This window comes from Protopterus annectens, chromosome 15.part0, assembly GCF_019279795.1.
Source record: "Protopterus annectens isolate FY-2018-M chromosome 15.part0, PAN1.0, whole genome shotgun sequence".
Classification (NCBI taxonomy): domain Eukaryota; kingdom Metazoa; phylum Chordata; order Ceratodontiformes; family Protopteridae; genus Protopterus; species Protopterus annectens.
In genome coordinates, this window is record NC_056749.1 from 111,456,468 (window position 1) to 111,476,379 (window position 19,912).

Consider the following 19,912-nt stretch of genomic DNA (forward strand, 5'->3'; position numbering starts at 1 on the left):
GGCAGTATGTGTGAGAGACAGGCCTTTGGCAGAGGCCTGTGGGACATTAGGTGTTTCTGCGGGCCACATGTGGCAGGCCATTGCATTCTGTCAGGCCTACAGTCACAGACCACCATACAGTATATTCCCCTGGGGTGACAGGGTAGGTGTGATAGGTGTTCATGCAAATTCCTTCTATCTGTCTTGATCAGGTGGTGTGGATGCTGGCAGGGTGCTACATACAGCTAGGGACACACCTGCATGAGATACCTGCACTGCATGCTGCATTCTTCCACTATTGCCATGTACAGGAGGGGTCATACTGTACCCATTCTCCACAGCAGGGATATGGCCAGAGAGGTACCTCTGGGTGGTGTTTGTGTGAGCTGGGTGCATGTGTGCTATGGACACTACTTGCATCTGACACACAGATATGCATTGGGCATTCCAGGTATGCTGGCATGTGCAGGTACACCAGCTTTTACTGTTTTCACTGGCTCTGTTTGGGTTTGTGTCCACCTGTCCTGCTGGCTGCGACTGTTGTTGGGTATGTGAACCGTCCTGACTGGCATGTGTGGGTCATATGGACACACATTTCGCACAGCACATTTCCTGCAGTTGCTTCTGTCTCCCTGTGTAGTACTGGCTACTATGGTGACTCCAGTATATATTACACATGTCAGGGTGCCACTATGGGTTTCTACTGTCTGCTGCCGTAACATTCAGCCACCCAATTCCCTTGCATGCTCACATCCATACCATACAGGTGACAACACATTCCACTCCATTTGGCAATTGGTAGTTTGACTGACTTACCTTGTGGGTGTGCCAGACTTGCGGATGGTGCTGGTGGGCTGCCAATGTCGGACGCACATAGTACACTCCCTATACATGGTTGAGCACAGGTGGTGTCATGTTTGGCATCCCTTTTACTGTATGTGCGAGTCGGAGAGAGGTGTCATTCCCTGGGACCCTACTGTGTCAGTGCATGTGCTATGCATTGCCTCTTTGCCAAGGCCAGGGCATACTGGGCATGCCTCCTTCTGCCTACTGGGGCAGGTTCAGGTTCTTCCTTCTCTGGGTCACTCTGTGCCTGTGCAGGCCTTGGCATTGGTGGGGGGGTTGTGTGGCCCTGCCCCATGCTGTTCCTGCTGCAGCTATTTACACGGGAATCATATTGTGTAGCATCGCACATACCATAACAAGTTGGGTACATGTAGCTGGTGAATACTGCAAGGCTCCGCCAGATGTGTCCAGACACCAGAACCGTGACCTGAGCATCCCAAACACATGCTCTATTATATGTATGGCCTGTGCGTGTGCCTCATTATGGCACTGCTGTTCAGGTGTGTGTGCATTTCTGATGGATGCCATCAGCCACGGCTCCAGTGTGTATCCAGCATCCCCCACTAGGTGACCAAAGGGGATGTCCTCATTGGCAAATCTCTGGTACAGCTAGATGCCATATGTGGGAATCATCATAGCTTCCAGGGTAGCCAACACACACATTCATTATAATGCCCTGGGCATCACATACGACCTGGCAGTTGATGGAGGGGATGCCCCTGAGGTTGATGTAGGCCCTATTCTGAATCACTGGGTGGTACTTTGATGCATGCAGCCTATAGCACCCACTACCCCAGGATATTCTGCTATTTGATGGAAGAGACACATATTGCTGTCAACACCTCATGGGTGTTGAGGAAATATACATGCTCACTGGCATGTGCTGCCATGGCATCCAGGAACTGGTAGAATACTCTGGATGCTGATGCCTGTGAGATCCCCATGTTATCCCCAGTTGTGCTTTGGGAGGTACCTGTGGCTAGTATATCTAGGCCTACACATACCTTGGTATCCACTGGGATGGGTTCCCCTCAGTCAGTTTGGTGTGTCATGTGTGGCCGGCACAGCTCAACTACTTGCTGTAGGAGGTCTCTGTCCACCCTGTAGCACTCCACTATCTCCAGCTCATGTAGCCCCTGGTAGGTTACCCTGGGTCTGTACACTCTTATCTGACTTCTCACTGTGGGTTGTTCGGCAGCATGCACATCCTCACCATCCTCAGCCTCTTGCACATGTTGTTCTATGTTGCCTGCTGCAGCCCTTCTCATTTTGTAGGTTTGTTTGTCAAAATTTCCACGCTTGTATACACCGGTGGTGTAGTGTGGGAAAAAACAGTGGGGAAGGTGTTTGCTTAGTTTATAGTAGTGTTCTGGGCTGGGCTGCTGCCTGTGTAATTGGCTGCTTCTGATACGTTTCACCTGCCAGATATGCTAGTTCACCTTGATTACCTTCCTACTGCTGATTTCCTTTCCCATTGCCCTTCTGTTTGGGCTGGGGGCCACTCCACGCAAACAGAGTACTCAGATGTGCACACTGCTGCTGTTTCCTGGTTTAACTTCTTTTTTCTTCCTGTAAATCCTGGTGCATGGCACACACATCTGCTTACATTTTGTAGAGAGTGCTAGGCTGGTTTAGACACACCCCCTAGCTTGGCTGTGCTTTGCTAGGAGCATACCCAATCCACAGGGCTCCGATCCCCTTACAGTATGCCTGACACACCCACCCATGATGTCACCTACCTCCTAATCTTGCACTCAGCTATTCATGCTCTTACACTGTTGGGACCTGCCTCACATGCTGGGGAAAACTGGGATTCACTATCCTTCCCCTCATTTGCATAGGATTGCCTGCTAATGTATAGTTACATGTGTCACACTGGGCCTCCCCCCTTAGCAACCACTATTCATTGGCCAGGTTATCTTGTGCCTGCCATTGACTTGCATGGCGGAATACTTACTTTAGTTAGACTGCATTTTTTAGGTTTATTTTCTTGTTTCCCCACCGATCCCGTTTGCGCCCTGCTGCCCTATGCTTCATCAGCCATGATCGGTGGACATATAATAAAAGTTGTATTTTGTATGTTTTGCATTGTTTGCAATGCCAATGGCCTTATACTTGGCCATTGGTATGCTTCCTCAATGATATGTGGCCTTTATTTGGGGCTGTGATGTCCCCGTTTTGGATTGTGCAGAACCGTACTCGGTTACTAACCAAGTGCATTTCTGCATATTATGCTAGTCCTGCACAGCATGATTCCTGCTTCCTGGGTAGCTGATTTACCTCATTTGCATGGTTTTCACCTGCAAATGAGGTAATTTGCATATGGGGGCTGGGAACGTGCGGCACTAGTGCAAGAGCGCTCGCGCACGTCAAACAGGCACTTAAGTGGATCACTAGGCCGCCATGTTGCCACCATTACCTCTTGCACTAATCATGCACATCGTGCAAGCTTTTGAGAATCCGGGGGAATATATTTTTTCTGGATGCCAATAATATAAATATATATATATATATATATATATATATATATATATATATATATAGATAGATAGATAGATATATATAGATATATATGTATATATTTATTTGTTTTTTATTGCCAAATGGTCTAATGTTTAAATATTTCTGACCATGTATTATGACATCTTTGATAAATTCACAGACTTTGTGTAATAATAATCTGTTTAATAAGTACCATGTCATTATTAATTCATTATTAATTTTATTTAAAGTGCATAAGGTTTAAATTATTAGAACATTTAGTAAGTAGGGCAGTACCAGCTTGAATATCACACAGATAGGGATGGGGGAAGGGATTTGAATTTGTTAACATGTATACCATTATACTTTATTTTCCAACTAAGTAAACCAATTTCCACACAGAGAAGTTTCTTACACTGTGTTGTTACGGGTAAATATTCATGCATCTGTGGCTGTAACTCATAAAACCTAAGGTGCAGTCAAGGCTTGTGGTTTATAACATCACAATTTTTCCTAATGCATCAACTAATAAGGTTTCTTGATTTTTTTGCTGTCATTAAGTAACTCACAATAATATTATCTTGTGGATTTTAGAATGAAGAACAGAAAAATGGCTCCCCAGACTTTCAAGAAAATGGGGTCTTCAAAACCTTTAGGTTAAATTGCTAATGACTACTACTTATAGAATACATACCACTGTGGGATTTAAAACTGCTAACCATGTTTTATTACATTTATTGCTGCAGTAAAGTCGTATGAAGCTGCAACTGATTATTTGTGAATGATGTTTACTGTTACAGGAATGTAATATCTGAGATACCAGGTGTCATGGTTACCATACTAATGGTAAGTTATAAGATGTAGAACCACAGATTCTGTTTTTGGAACATAATTGCAAATATAAAATAATTAACATTAAATTTGAACAGTATATTGTCAGCTAAGTGGCATCTAGAGTGACGTTTATAACAACTAGATGCAGGTTAATTATGTGGCACCAAGGGAGGAGAACATGGTATTTTGTACAATGCTCTGTTGGACATTTTCTGTAAATGCTGCATACTGCTTTCTTAACTTGAAAACATAGACTAGATGTTCTACAAAATCGGAATGATACAAGATTGCTTGGATTTAATTATCCAATAATTTGCAACAAGAAAAAAAAAATCACAGGTGGAGATTTAAGGGATGCACCTTGCACATGGACAGCATTAAATATCAATCTGTTGGACAATGTTACATGCTTCCATGTGCCAGCATCTGATCTTGCCACAGTAGTGCCAGTGTCTGATCTCCTTGCCACAGTAGTGCCAGTGTCTGATCTCCTTGCCACAGTAGTGCCAGCATCTGATCTCCTTGCCACAGTCGTGCCAGCATCTGATCTCCTTGCCACAGTAGTGCCAGCGTCTGACCTCCATGCCACAGTAGTTCCAGCATCTGATCTCCTTGCCACAGTAGTGCCAGCATCAGATCTCCTTGCCACGGTACTGTCACCATCTGATCTTCTTGCCACAGTAGTGCCAGCATCTGATCTCCTTGCCACAGTAGTGCCAGCATCTGATTTCCTTGCCACAGTACTGCCAACATCTGATCTCCTTGCCACAGTACTGCCAGCATCTGATCTCCTTGCCACAGTAGTACCAGCATCTGATCTCCTTGCCACAGTAGTGCCAGTGTCTGATCTCCTTGCCACAGTAGTGCCAGCATCTGATCTCCTTGCCACAGTACTGTCACCATCTGATCTTCTTGCCACAGCAGTGCCAGCATCTGATCTCCTTGCCACAGTAGTGCCAGCATCTGATTTCCTTGCCACAGTACTGCCAACATCTGATCTCCTTGCCACAGTAGTGCCAGCATCTGATCTCCTTGCCATAGTGCCAGCATCTGATCTCCTTGCCCCAGTACCAGACAATTCAGGCTACCAAGAACACTTTCACTGGTCTTCTGACACCTCCAAAAATGTGAAATCTGTTGCCCATATTTTTTTCTGTGTGCACTTTGTATGAAAGCAGTTGGCCGTCACAGTATATAGTCTCCACAGATTTATAAGCTGTGTAATAAAATCAGCTCTTTAAATGTCATAACAAATGCCTATATTTTGAAACACTACTAATTGCAGTTACTTTTGCTGGAGACCCTTACCTCTTTTTACTTTGAAGTAGGGGAAACATACAGAATAATAAATGTTAAGGGAGCAGGAGTGCGGCAAAATATATATATATAAACTTATGGCTTTTTGTAATATCCTAAGTATATTCTGTATGTGCAGCTGTCTGACCTTAAAATGATAGCACCTTATGAATCTTACATCTAGGTCTCGTTGTAACACTTTGAAAATAACATCTGAATTGTGCTTATAAACATTCATATAAATCACTATTTGACATTTTTGAAGGTCCAGTATCTGGATGTTCTATATGTATTTAAGGTATGTGGCACAGTAGAGGTCAAATTATATTGAATATAACATGTTTGTATAAAAGTACTATTTGGCATAATGGTCACGGTCTTCACCTGCCATGCACAAGGTACAATGTTCAAACCCGACCTTTTTGAGTTTGAGAAGAAGCTAGAGATGAGAAAAGAGTCCAACTGGGCTTACGACATGGTCCAAGAAAGTTGATTTGGGAAGTCCTGTGGTGGTTCAAAGTCCCAGAAATATTGGTAGAATTAGTACAGGCTATGTACAAGGACCAAATGACTCAAGTGCAGATGGTGTTTGGTCTCTCAGAGGGTTTCCCAGTGGGAGTGGGTGTGCTACAGGGTTCAGCTCTGAGCCCTCTGCTGTTCATATTAGTAATGGACTACATCAGTAAACAGGATGGAGGGGACAGATCAATAAAGTTTCTAAATGCAGACAATTTGGCATTACAGGCAGACACTGAACAAGAACTTCAGCAAAGGATAGGGAAATAGAATGTAAAACTGACAGCACATAGGATGAAAGTGAGTACAGATAAGACAGTTGTAATGGTAACAAACGGGGAAAATGAGAAGAAGCTGAAAACTGAGAAAGAAGAGAAAGTAGTGGAACAGGGTAACAGCTTCAAGTATCTGGGAGGGGTGGTTGAGGAGAAGAGAAGTCTGAATGAAGATGCCAAAGCTAAAATCTGAGGTCCTGCAGCCAACTGCTACAGTGTCAGGGCTAGTGTATGACAGAAAAATGCCAAAGAGGCTGATAAGTAAAGCGTACAAAACAGTGGTATGACCAGTACTACTGTATGGTACAGAAACCTGGGCACTAAAGCAGAGCAGATGAGGAAGCTAGAGGTGGTGTAGATGAAGTGCCTGAGACAGGTGGCAAGATGGGCTGAGGGACTATTTGCATAAAAGGGATGTTTGCCTATTAGTGTTGAAGCAATATTTGTGGAGAAAATACATTTGCCTCTCAGTGCAGAATGAATATTTGCTTGGAAGAGATGTTTTTCTTTTTATGCAGTAGGAATATTGCTTGGATGAGACTTTTGCCTCTTGGAAAGTAGGAAGAATCTGTACAGGAGTGGAGTGGAGATTTCTGCTGTTTTCCAGCTGAATGGATTGCTGGAGAAGAAACCCATATGGAGAATGCAAGATGTTTGACTTTTCTCTTCATAAGTACTGCTTTTCTTTAGTTTTGACTTATCATGGTAAATATAGTGTACAAAATGTGAGATTTTGTCTTCACTGTTTAGTGCACTACAGGTGTAATTAAGCTCCTTATAGTTCACAAGTGTATTTTCAAATCTTTATGTAATGCAACAATGTGATACAGTGTTTTACATACTGCAGCTAAGGGTCAACTAAACATTTTACTAATTTAAGGTACACAAATTTTACAAGATTTGCAGAAATAAAAGTTAAAATGTACTACTTTGCTTGAAAATATACAAAATAAGAATCAAGGCTCATAATGAGATTTAGAAGGACATATTTCAGAAGAATGTCAGAGCCATACATACACCTAGTTACCACTTTACTCAAATACAGATTTAAATAAAACTACCTCAAAATAATTCTAGGTGAAGTCACTCTAGATGGAACCTCGTAATTCTGACCTTGATTATTAGTGTCAGCAGTTCAAGCTTTAAATATACAACACATACATGTCTTAATTATTTTTATTTATGACTTCTGCTTGTTAACTGGGCAGAGAACATTTTTGGTGGAGAGCTAGATATAGAGAAAAGTTCCAAATCATAAACAGTGAAATAAATGTAACTTAATCCATAAACGTGAAGTGGCTGACATTTTCTAAATATAATAACATATACTTTTATGTACACAGTATTTTTATAAGTGATGTTTTGACAACAGTACATGTTTTATAAGAAATGATACTTTGACAACAAAGTAATGCATATCTGTGTGAAAACAATAGTAGGAGGACCACAGTGTCTTCTATCACTGTAGGAAGACCACAGTGTTCCATCCCTCTGACTATAGGAGGATCACAGTGGGTTCCACCCTTTCTCTGATTTTAATTCGGACTACAGTGGGTACCATCTGACCATAGGAGGACCCCAATAAGTTCCATTTGTATGGCCACAGGAGGACCACAATGGGGTTCCATCCCTCTAACTATAGGAGGACCACAGTAGGTTCCATCTATCTGACTGTAGGTGAACCTCTCTGAGTTCCATCCATCTGACTATAGTGAACCACAGTGGGTTCCATCTCTCTAACTGTAGGAGGTACACCGTGGGTTCTGCCACCTCTGACTGTAGGAAGGACCGCAACAGGTACCATCTGACTGTAGGAGGACCACAATACATTCCATCCATCTGGCTGTTGGAGGACCACAGTGGGTTCCATCCGAGTGTAGGAGAACCTTTGTAAGTTCCACCCATCTGATTACAGGTGAACCACAGTGGGCGCCATCCCTCTGACTGTAGGAGGTACACAGTGGGTTCCTCCTTCTGACTGCATTGTGTACTTTACCGATACAGTCAGATTATTCTGTAAGTAACAATGATTTATGAAGCAAGGGATTAGCACACAATAAATGACGTGTACATTGTGCAGCAGTATTTCTATTATATAAAAGCTGGAGTACATATGATTTGATGGCAATCTGATGTCAAGAGAGATGTTTGTTAGGAAAAATGAGGGAAACCAATGAGTGCCTTTTAGCTTGTGGAGGCAACAAGGATAGGAAATAGTGGGGGAAGCATAGAGAAGACATTAGTTGAATCATTGTTCAAGTCACATAGAGGACATCAGACTCATCAAGCATGACGTAGGCTGTTGAAATGGAAGCAGAGGTGTGAGCAGAGTTGCATGCATGGTGATATAGATGCTGTTTTTTGATTAATTTGGTTCACATGTTGAGTAAACAAATAAAGCTGTCTGGTCTGGTCAGAATCCTTGTTCAAATTGGAAATGTAGGTTATGGTCATTTAGATTTGCTAAAATTTGACTATGAGGCAATATCTTGGGGAGACAGCTTAAGAGCAAGAGTTAGTGCGTACCATGGTACAGGAAAAAGGTATTTTTAACTTGCTGGAAAAGTTTTGAATTGCTTTGATGTATTGGGGCTGTAGTAAAACTAAATGATAGAGCTTAGAAATGACAATGACTGGCCATGACCCTAAGGTACAGGGATCTCCAGGATACCCTGACTATCCTGATGTGCAAATACACAACCTGGAGATGTGGACAGTACATTTAGTCCCCCTATTGCAAGCACAGAAGGATGCATGTTGACCATTCAGAATTTTGTGTTCTTCACATACTGGTTTAGGCCACTTGGCTCTAACAGGGGTCTGAGGTCCTTCATCCTGTGAACCAAAAAGAACCTTGAACAAATCATGGATCCTGTCTGGTCCAGTAGGACCTCTTGGATGGTGCTTTTTGTTAACAGACTTAGCTATGTACCTATGATGGGATGAAACTCCTTCAAGTAAGTGCGCTATCCATAGAGGTATTTTGAAGGTACTCTTGCAGCTTCTATATGCTATCCCCATGAGTCACTTGTCCAGCATGATGACCTCCCATGCAGGAAGATGCAAGAAGCTTTTATACCCCCCATCTATCTCCACAGGGGAATAATTGGACAATCCCTCAGGAATTATGTGGTTGCCTGCATGAGGGAAGACTGACTAATCCCAAATTTTGTGGAGCACTTCTGCCTCTAGGGCATTCAGGAAACCTGCAACCATATTTTCTGACACATTGCTGCACAAAAAGGAGTAATTGGCGATTCAGAAACCATAAGCACCAAGCATTAATATGTTGCATAAAAATGATGTTGGAGGAGAAGGGAACTTCACATTAGGGGTGTTGGCGACTGATTCCTTGAAATTAGCACTTATACAATGTGTGAGCCAGATGTGGTGACAAATGACAATGCAATACCTAGCTTCCCTAGTCATTGCATCAAATGTGTTATACAACAATCTCATGGAGAGGTTATTTAAACACATCAAAGTAGCCATCTGGGAAACTAATTCTTTGTAAGTCACATAAGTCAAATCCTTCAGCAAATCCTTTTTTTTTTTTGGGGGGGGGGGGGTTGCACTAAACCCAGATCATTTGTGCAAGATATTTCAAAGCCCTACTAGGAAAGTTGCCCCAAAGCACATAACCATGTTCTGTGGCTCTCCAGTGCTGAAATCTTATCAGCAGGAGGAAATTCTGGACTCTCCTCAGAGAACTTTCTTGATGGCATCAGCAACCTATAATAGTGTAGGGCAAAAGGGCCTTAACTCTAGTAATACTGGTCCTTTGGGGACAGATGGTGTCTGGTCTCCTTAAAATAGGTGCTATTATATCTGGCTCCTGCCATGCCTTCTGCATACCAGTAAAACCATGTGGTCTGTGGAGGAGCCATCTATGAAACTAGTGGGGGAGAAGAGCCTTTGCAGAAATTATTCATTCAGATAGAGTGTCAGTTAGCCATGATTCCCTCCCTCATCACATCAGATGCTAAAATTTCCCAAAATTAGGGGCGAACAGGAGAACGGAGAAAACCTCCCCTCAACACAGACATGTAGGGTGGGGGGATGCTGTAGTGGTGTCCAGGGGATTCCTTTTTCATGTCCCCTTCATGGATACACCTGGCTCATCTCAATGTATTAAGAATGAACCAGATACCTCTACTCTTATTTCTGCAGTGGTCTTCTAGTTGTCTGCTCATCTGGGACAAAAATGATTGGTCCAAGGAACTAGACAAAGGATGTCAAGGGTACAAACAAATGCCTGAGTCAACTGCAAGGGAAGTTATCTACCAGTCCAGAAGGCTGCTTCCATTTTAGGATTGCTGATGCAGATGACCTAAACACTAAATGATCCTGGAATGAAGACAGACCCACCACAGAAAAAGTACAGCTATGCTCAAAGTGAGCTGATTAAAAAAGTTTATGTGCCAAGCCCTTCAGATTTCATGACAACTGAGGGAGGGCGGAGGGCTTGAAAGGACAATGAAAGGGAAAGAAAAAATAAATGTCCACACCCTGGCAAAAACAACACACCAAAAACCAAGAGGGATAGAGAGAGCAACTACTGCAGTAGTGATCATTCAAATATTGACTGTTATGGTAAGTTTACTTACACAACTCTACTCTGTTCAACATGTTGATCACTACTGCGATAGCCTTAGATATATAGCAGGAAAAGAGTTCAGGAGCCCCTGGAGAATGGCCCTAGCAAAGCCTGATCTAGACCTAGAGAAGGAATCAATCTTGCAGTGCTTTGTAAATGTATGTACAGAAGACCAAATTGCTGCTTCTAGAATTCAACCCTTTACAAAATGCCATCGATGAAGCCAAGACCCTGGTAGATTGGGCCTTCACCCTTCCTGGAATAGTTTTGCTGTGAGTATAACAAAGGTAAAAGACTTAGACAACTATTTGGAAATTGTCTGTTTTGACACAAGCTGCCTGCTCTCACCTTCACAAGGCTTGAGCAACTAATCTGAAAGATTTAGTTCTGAAATGATAGTACCAGAGTTGTCCATGGACATCTAAGTATGGAGTATCCTTTCTTCCTCATTTTTAGGTTTGGGAAAGAAAACTGGGAGACACAGTTTGGCTTAAAGTAAACTTGGATATCACTTTAGGCATAAAAGAAGGATTAGTTCTCAAAGAAACCCTATTCCTATGGAAAATGACATCGGTCTGACTCACCGTAATAGCTTGCAACTCAGATGCCCTTCTTTCAGTGCCAGAGCAATCAGTAAAACTGTTTTCCATGTTAAGAGCCTCGACTCAACCAGGTTAGCTAGTTCAAATGGAGCAAGTGTTAGCATCTAACACAAAATTAAAGATTCCAAGAAGGGGTCACTGATTTTCTTGGAGGCCTCTTATGCAAACCCCTTTCAAAAGCATTGAATACATTGAAAAAGGAGGATCCATGAGCAGACATGCTGAAATGGCTGATAAATAAATTATGAAAGAGAAGTTAGAAAGGCCATAGGATAATAACTCACACAAATATTGTAAAACGAGAGAACAACTAGCTCTGGATGGGTGCTGGTCATGTTGTTGGCACCAACTAGAAAACCTATTCTCTTTACTAATATATGATTTTCTAGTAGCAGGCTTTCTTGACTCCATTAGCACCAGCTGCAAGTTCTCAGTAATCAGGTGCCTAAAGGGACTTAAGACCCTATCATACAGGCAGTCAACTGAAGTAGATTGGGGGCGGGGTGTATCAAACACACCTGTTATGTAAATATATCTGGTCTGAAGAAGCTCTTGGTAATTACCCCTGGCCATTTCCAAAACAAGGGAGAACTATGGTTGCCTGGGCCAGAAAGGAGTAACCACAACGATTTTGTGGGATTCATTCTAAATCTTCAGAAGTACCCTGGATATCAGTGGAAAGGGTTTAAAAGCATATAGGAACATCCCTGTTCAAGGAAAAGAAAAGGCATCTGTCTTTCAGGCCTTCTTGTATGGAGTCCTGGAGAATAATCTTGTCAGCTGATTGTTCAGAGAGGAGACAAACAGGTCTACTTGAATATCTCTCCACAGATTAATCAAATTTTGGAAGACCCCTGATCGAGTTTCCATTTGCTAGTATCTGCCATGCCCTGCTTAGCTTGTCTGCCACACAGTTTTGCTCTGATGAAATGCAAGATGCCTGTAGAGTAAGAATGGGCTGTGAAGCTATATCCCAAGCTAACATGGCTAATATGCAAAGGGGGTATGACCTGGATCCCCCTTGCCTGTTGATGTCTTTAGCAACTTGAAGAGGTCCTGGGGACCAGAGATGATTCATAAGGAGTGCCTTGATCAGGGCAACAATTTCTTTTAAATTTATGTGGTGTCATCCATCCTTGGTGTCTCACAAACCTTGCATTTTTATCCCCCCTGAAACTGCACCTAAAGGAAAGTCTGAGGAGTCTATGGTAACTGACAGCTTTGGAGCAGGAAGGTAGAAGGGGAGACCTGAATTTAAGGATATTTGTCTCCACCAAGTGATTACTCTTCTAACAAGCCCCAGCACTGGGATTTGAAAAAGACAAAGGATGCTGATGCTGGGACCAAAAAGACTTTAGATACCATTGTATCTTTCTCATGTGGAGTCTTGCCAGGCAGTGGCGGCTGGTGACTTCAAATCAAAGGGGGCTGCAGGAGACAGCTGAATGGGTGGAGTCAATGTGAAGGGGTGTGACCAACTAGAAAGGGGAGGAGCTATGCTCAAAACCACAAAAACTAACTTTAATTAAATATGCTGCCCTGTGTGCTAAACCATAATTATGAGAGTCTAATGAAGACAAAATGAAGTGTAGAAGAATAAAAAATATTTCAGTGCATTGGCTGCATGACAGCTTACTTAATATCTAGATGGTAACGAAAAGGTTGTGAGGCATGAAAAAGTAAATTACTTTTTAAATACATTACTGGAATGCCAGTCAAAATCAAGTATAAGAAAAACAAGCAGCACTCAACTCACACCACTTCTCCTTGCACTGCAGTTCTAATTATAATTTATATTCAGCTTTATTAAAGTACCAAGTAACATGCTGAAAGCAGCAATCTCTGTGATACCCCCACTTGTAAAAATGTTTCTTATCCAAAAAAGACCTGCTGCCTGATAACTATCTACTTGTTTCATGGGGAAAATATGATCAAAGTAAAAAATTAAAAGCAAACAAGAAACAAGCTCAAGATACATTGCTTAAAGGATTACTGTACAGGTTATGGACCACACATGATTGGCATTCTGTTTAGTTTATGGGTAAAGCCTGCAGAGATGACTGGAAGTCTCCAACAAGTGTAATGAGCTTCTTAAAATAATGTAATCCTGTCCTTTATTACAAATACTGTTATATGCATTTCAATACCCAAGGCTTATACATTATCTAGTTAAGTATTCTCTGCATGGCAACAACAGAAAGGCTTTCAATGTTGGCAATTCTTTAACAGTATGCTTATTAAAGCTTACTTGCATCTTACAATCTCAGACAAGCTTACCTGATGGTCATTAAAGCATTGCTACTTAAACACAGAGCAACAGGCACTTTGAGTAATAAGCATAAATCAACAGTACAAAAATATGACAAACCAGACCATTCTGCAAAATCAAGGACAGATGAAAAGCCACTGTAGTACTTGTGTCTACCTTGGATGGGGGGATACTCTGCACATTTACACTGCATAGGTACTCCTTGCCTTGCTTGGACACATCCATAGTCACTACATGGGGGAGTGGGGTGCAACAAGTATGTCACAATTTGAAATGTCTCTGGCTAACTGTGATGGCCCTGACACATTTGTCATACCTCTCAACCTCAGAGCAAGAAATCTGGACAAAGCCATACATAGAAGTGGGACAAAGGCCCAAAAATAAGGACATTTTTTAAATATTGCTCTTATAAACTTAGAAAGATAATAGAACAGGTCTTGCATTAGTATGAATTTTCTGAAGGGTATGAAATCTGAAACTCAAATGTCTGTCATTATTTTCTAACTTCAGTCTTTAATGATTTGTCACTAATTTGCCAAAAAAAACCCACAATTTTATGAAAAATGGACTAAAATGTGATGCAAAAATATAAAATAGCCACACAATACAGCTGGGAACCTGTCAAAGAAGGGACACTTTAATATTAGTACTGCTAACTTGAGCAGCTGACAAAATAAAAGAATCTGCATGCATTTCTGAAATAAAAGTAATCTATTACTCTGATTATTACAGTTATTTCTTAATTGTAAACCCTCCATATTTTCTTCCAAAATTGTTATTTTGCGGAGGGATTATTAGGGGGAAGAACAACATTTTGAGCCAAAATCGGGGACAGTTGAGAGGTTTGGCTATGCCTAATTCTATAAAGCAATGTATTTGCATGTACCTCTCAACCTGTTAATGCAATAAGTCTGGACAAGGCCAAATATATTGGGGGAACACATAAACAGTACTAAAAATTGCTCTTGTATAAACTGAGACAGTTGATAGAATAACAGGTCTTACTTTAGCATGCATTTTTCTGAAGGTTATGAAGTCTGAAACTCAGTGTGTCATTATTTAGTGACTTAATTCCTAAATGATTTGCAAGAAAACTACACATTTTATGAGGAACAAACCAAAAATAAGCAAAAATCTATTCATTCTTTGAAAATCTGGACAGTTAGGAGGTATAGTTCAGCCGGGGCTGTCTGAGTTTGCCACCCTTCCCCCTCACAAAGTCATGGTCGAATGGAGCCTCCCCCCTGCAGCCATTCTAATGATCCATTACTTGGCTATTTCACTCTATTTACCATAAACACTAATGTGCATACTGCTTTACTTCTATGATGATTTGGACTTCATTTGAAAGTTTTATTTTGCATTTTACAGCACAAGCACTAAGACATCTGCTAAACTGGGAATTGTTATGGCTAGGCTTGTATAGGCCCTAGGGCCAATAGCCTAGTATCAAGCTATGAACAAAGCAATGCAGTCTCACAATGAAAACAGACATAGCATTAAAACTTCCCTGCCCTTGAAACTCACATTCATTGAAACAGCATTGAAACCCACATTCAAAGAAAATGCCAGTGGCAGATAAAGATTAATTCTGGGCTGTTTTCAAATCATAGGCCCCTTGCATATGAAACATACCTGTGCTCTTTGATACACCTTCCTGATTGTACTAAATTATATTCCTTGTACAATACAGTACAGTTGTTAGAGGGCATTTTGAATTTATTAAACAATGAAAGAAAATGCATGCACCAATAATGACACATACACACACACACACACACACACACACACACACACACACACACACACACACACACACACACACACCTACCTGTTTAAATGTGTCCAGACCCAAATCCATGAAGCAGCAGTACAATTCAAGTCCCAGACCCTCCATGAAGCAGCAAGTAGCCCACTCAAAATCCAAGTCCCAAGCCCGCGATGAACGTAATCCCCCACAAAAGCTTAAAACTCACCTCACTTCTCTCCTGATTGGTCCTGTCTGCTGATGAAGCAGTCCAGAGCTCCTCTGTTCTGTGCGGTCATCACCGCACAGATTCCTGGGCATCTACGGGACAGAAATGCCTTCCCTATATCTGGACTGCTGACTCAGGCAGTCTGAGTTCGCACAGATTCCTGGGCATCTGCAGGGCAGTCTGAGTGCGTGGATTCAGGGGGAGTTTGCAGAGTTAGTGTAGAGGGGTGATAATGAGTTCATATGATTTATGGATTAGCAATTGTGAGGATCCTAGTATGAAATAGGTGGCCTGCGAAGAGTTGGGAATGGTTATATACATACTGACAAGAGGTAGGTAGGAGAGAGCAGGCCTTGAGGTATAAAGGTAAGGGGTGGCGGGAAGGTGTGTGGGGAAGAGGGGATTGATAGGTGGTAGACAGGGAGGATGAGATGGATAGTAGGCTGATGACGAAAAGGTGAGAGAGGTGTGAAGAGACCAAGATGTGTACTGATGAAGTTTGTTATGCAATAAATGAAAGCACTACTCTTTACAAGTTTCTGTTGCTACTTTTTTGAATTGAAAAACACATTTGTGAGTTTGTGACTCAGACCCTCTGCAGACCTGCTGGTTTTTGTTTATTATATAAGACATCACTCACCCAAGAAAGAGATTTTTGGCACTTTGAAAAAGCCACTGCAAAAATAAGCACATCATCTACATATGGAAAAATGTGGATATAAGACATCACTCACCCAAGAAAGAGATTTTTGGCACTTTGAAAAAGCCACTGCAAAAATAAGCACATCATCTACATATGGAAAAATGTGGATACTCTATAGCCTTCCATGAGCTATAACTGGTGCTCAACAGTTTGTGAACATTATTGGTGCAGTGGATAGTCCAAAGCGTAAGGCAGATAACTGATAATGTAATCCAGACACACAAAACTTTAAGAAACATCAGGAGTCTGGATGAATAAGGATGTGATGATAAGCATATTTTAAATCTAGTGTTATCAGAAACCTGAATGAGGAAGAAGAGGTAATAGGTTGTGAAGTGACAGCATTTTGAACTTGGGTGCTATCGCAAAATGGTTTAGGAACAAAAGATCCAGAACTGGTCCCAAAGCATTTTTTTTCCTTTGGCACTGAAAGCATCCTTGAATAAAAACTTTTACCCAGCTGAGAAGGAGAAAGTGATTCTATCACACCCTGGGACAGCATGTGATGGACAGGTGGAAATAAGTGTGTGGTCTGGTAGAGAAGGGATTAGCCCTCTGGAAAGAAATAATTTCCTCCAATTGCCATCTATAACCTTGACGATGGATCTTCATAACCCATTTGTCTGAAACTATATGTTACCAAGGAGAAAATTGGTGGTTCAGACTTTTTGGAAGGAAAATGGGCCTGCCAGAGTGGAAAGGTGAGGGGGACAAGATACCTTAAATAGTCATTTTGACTTGTTGGACTGTCCTTGGTTTTGGGAGGTTCCAGAATTCTTTTTTGGACCCCCTTACCATTTATTCGTAAATGTCTTTTTACCTGCATTTTGTTGAGACTGTTTTTTTTGTTAGATAATCCTTTAGAAAATTTGGAAAAGGGGTCATAATCTTCCTTGTAAAAATGTACCCACTTTCATCACTTTTTGATCACCTCTGCAGCAGATGGGCCAAAAAAATAAATCTGTATAAATGATGAATTAAAAAAATAATTAATTATATATTATAAGCCTTGACATATATAAAGCTTTTGATTCTTTAAGATGGTCATATCTATTTAAAGTTTTACAAGAATATACATTTTCTTCAGATTTTATTACACTAATAAAAAATGGCTTACTTTTATCTAGTCCATTTAAGATATTAAAATGTACTAAACAAGGGCGTCCCCTTTCTGCATTACTTTTTGTTCTTGCCATAGAACCTCTTCAAATTACATTAGAAATAATAATATTATTACGGGATATAAAGTTTCAGATGAATTATCCTCTAAGATAAAACTGTTTGCTGATGATTTATTAATAACTTGTGATGATACTGAAAACGTAATACATCATTTATTGAACACTTTAGACTCTTTTGCAAATATCTCAGGATTAAAATAGAATCATAATAAAACTCAAGCACTTCTAATTAAATAGGAAAGTTGCCATGAAATTGAAATCTAGCAGGAATATTAAATAGGAGGGCATGCACATTAAATATTTAGGTGTCTTCATTGAATCTTAATTATAAAAAATATTCATGACTAATTATCAACACCTAATAAATTTGATTCTAAATTTTATAGATAATTGGTACAAACTGTTTTTCACATTTGAAGATAGATTGACTTTAATTAAAATATTATTACCCAAAGTTCTATTTATTAGTCAGGCATTATTTCCCCCAACTATAAAAATTAAAAAGAAATTAATATTTTACTCGTTTTTTGGTAACCTAAAAAAACAAGAATTTCATTACATTGGCATACAGTAAACTGGAGGGGGAGGGTATAGGATTCACAAACCTTGATTTTTATCTGACTTCTGAAATTATTAGTACAGTGTTATTACGGAATAATACTTCTTATAGATCTTATTGGAAGTTAATTTATGAAAGCTTACTATTAAACAATAATAAAACATTGAATCATAATAATAAAACACTGACACATATATTCAAATACATATAAACACTTTATATGGATCTTGAAAATACAAATGCAAAATGAGAAATAAAAAAACGGTTCTCACTCCTCTTATAAACCAGATTCAGTTGATATTTAAAAAAATGTATGTTTTCTAATCATTTGATCAAAAACTTATTGATTACTATTTTCCCAGTTGCTTTTACTAATGAATTATTTATCTCTTTTGTCATCAAAAAATGCTACAGTTTAAGAGAGGTGATCTAGTATATTGGAATCAGTTTCTTTTTTTAGTAAAATCAATTCTTCAGACTACCTGATGGCTAGATATAGATTACAGAACTATAATTGGCTAGATATCCAAACTTGCAAGCAATTCATACACAATAAGATCATAACATCACTAGAGTCATACAGTAAGAACACACCAAAAATCTTAGATTTCATCTCAGCCAATAGCAATGATGCTTTTAAGAACAGTTCATATATATCTAAAATCTACAAAATTCTTAGAAATCATTTTAACAAGATGGACACTCCTTTCTGGAATTACTCTACAAAAGTAAACAAGCAAGAATTCACAATAAAAGATAAAAAAACTGTTTAGAATCGGCAAAATGATCCACATCTTATCTATGTTGGAGAAAATAATACATGGAAATTTTTGCATAGATGCTTCTTAACACCTCATAAAATGGCAGTAATATATAAGAAAGATGAAGGAAAATGTTGGAGATATGGATCACTAGATGATGATTCAGTGCAGAAGGTTGTCAATTGTAAAATAATTTCTCCATTTTGGGAAGATTTTTGATATTTTTGTAAAGCCTTATGGAATGATAATTGTATAATCCCCGATTCTCTTATACTTTTTAAGTTACCTGTTCCAGAAGTCATTCCTAAAAAACAAAACATGTTTGTTGTGGTCATTTTTTTTCCATGGCAAGAAAAAATGGAAATTAAAGTCTACTCCCTTATTTAGCTCTGAATTTGGTCATTTAGCTAAGTCTACATGTAACAATGAGATTGCTACTATAAAAATGAGAATAAACAATACAACCCACCAGTTAATTGCTTGGAAGAAATTGTTTAATCTATTTAAAAAAATATTAAGTGTTTTTCCTTTGCATGTATTTTATTATGGATACTGTATATAGTTTTTTTTTACATTGATTGTATTCTTAAATTATCATTTTATAAAATTAATAAAAACATTTTTAAGCAAAAAAGATAAATTTAAAACCTCACTTTTATCATCATCTGGGAGGTTCTGAAAATACAGCCAAGCAAACCTCTTCAAAACAATACAAGTGGCCACAGCCCTGGAAAAAGTATCAACTGAGTTATACACACATTATAAACAATGAGTAGTGACTTGTACAATACAAGTGGCTAAATTATTTAAAGCAGATTTTTCCTCACAAGAAAAAATTGCAGCTAAAACATTCTTCATATATTCAAAATTAGAGCAAACATAACATATGAGCCTGGCAATTCAAAATTCTAAAAATCAAAGTTGCAGAAGTATACACTTTTTCCCATACTTATCAATAATCATCACACCTTAATGAACACATCAGACTGGAGAATATTTATGTTAAATAAGTTAAAATGTGAAATAATTGTTCTACT